We start from the raw sequence: 1,489 nt of genomic DNA, 5'->3' as shown, positions 1-1,489 counted from the left end.
TACCTTTTTTTTAAGTTATTATTTTGGAGGGGAGGTAGGAGGACTTATACTTTGAAACCTGTATGAGCTCTCCATGGTTTTTAGTTCCAATTTTGGCAAAAGTTTATACAAAGTGATTTCCTTTCTGCGTGTATTATATGAAGATAGATGATTGGTTGTGGTCCATCATCTGTTGTAAGTGGGTAACTGGTACTTCTGACCTTGTTCTTTCTACACAGAGGTCTCAGCAACAAAAAGATGGTTTTGAGAGGGTGAGAAATTCACAGCTTGGTAAGACACTCCTCTTGACCAGTAATAATAACAATAATGATGGTATTTGTTAAATGCTTACTTTGCGTCGTGCCGTTCTAAGTCCTGGAGTCGATACAAACTAATCAGGTTGAACACAGTCCCTGTCCCGCACGGGGCTCACCCTCTTAATCCCTGTTTTACAGATGAGATAACTGAGGCCCAGAAAAGTGAAGTCTCTTTCCCAAATTCACACAGCAGCCAAGGGGCACAGCTGGGATTAGAACCCTGGTCCTTCTGACTCCCATTCTTTCAATCGTATTTCTTGAGCGCTTACTGCGTGCAGATCACTGTACTAAGCGCTTGAATGTACTTGCTCTATTCGCTAAACCATGCTACTTCTCCATTGTGAACTTCTTGGGGCCAGAGTCGCTCCTTGGCTCCCGTAGATCCAAACTCACCCCCTGATCCCATAAACCCGTCACCACCAGCTGATCAGAGACAGGGGACAGCTCTCAGCAGGATCCTGGCCCTTTGAGGCTCTTACTCCCTTCCTTTTTTTTTTTTTTTAAAACTCAGCTCTAGTTTCTTTCTGGACTTTAAAACTCTTGTGGGCAGGGAATGTCTATTAACTCTACTGTAGTGTACTCTCCCCAGTGTGTAGTTCAGTGTTCTGTCCATGGTAAATGCTCAAATACCACTGATTGATTGATAGGCCTAGTGATCAATCAGTGGTATTTATTAGGTGCTTGCCTTCTGCCAAGCATTGTTCTAAGCACTGGGGTAGATACAAGGTAATCAGATTACAGAGGGCTCAATATCCATTTGGCAGATGAGGTAACTGAAGGCTAGATAATTGAAGAGACTTGCCCAAGGTCACACACGGAGTCAGCATTAGAACCCAGATCTTATGACCTCCAGACCCGTGCTCTTTCCACTAGGCCACGATAACGCAACAGAGATGGAAGACACAGTTCCTGCTCATAACAAACTTACAGTTTACAGGGAAGAAGTCCTCACCGTCACTTTAGCTGATCAATTGCTTATGTTTGTTCATTTTGTGTCTCCTTTCCAAGAGGTTACCATTTATTATTACCCTCTAAATGCCTCTGCCGTGGTTAAGAGTGACTAGGTCAAGTACTGAAAGTGGGTGAAAGTAAAATATCACAATGTTCACTTGTCTGCTGTAGCAAAGCCTATTTTTGTCCTGGGTTATCTGCATGACTAAAAGCCAGGTGTGTGAGTCTTTGAAGAAATCCAG

The sequence above is a fragment of the Ornithorhynchus anatinus genome, chromosome 11, assembly GCF_004115215.2.
Source record: "Ornithorhynchus anatinus isolate Pmale09 chromosome 11, mOrnAna1.pri.v4, whole genome shotgun sequence".
NCBI lineage: Eukaryota > Metazoa > Chordata > Mammalia > Monotremata > Ornithorhynchidae > Ornithorhynchus > Ornithorhynchus anatinus.
The sequence above is the reverse complement of the archived record's forward strand: the minus strand, read 5'-3'. Positions refer to the sequence as shown.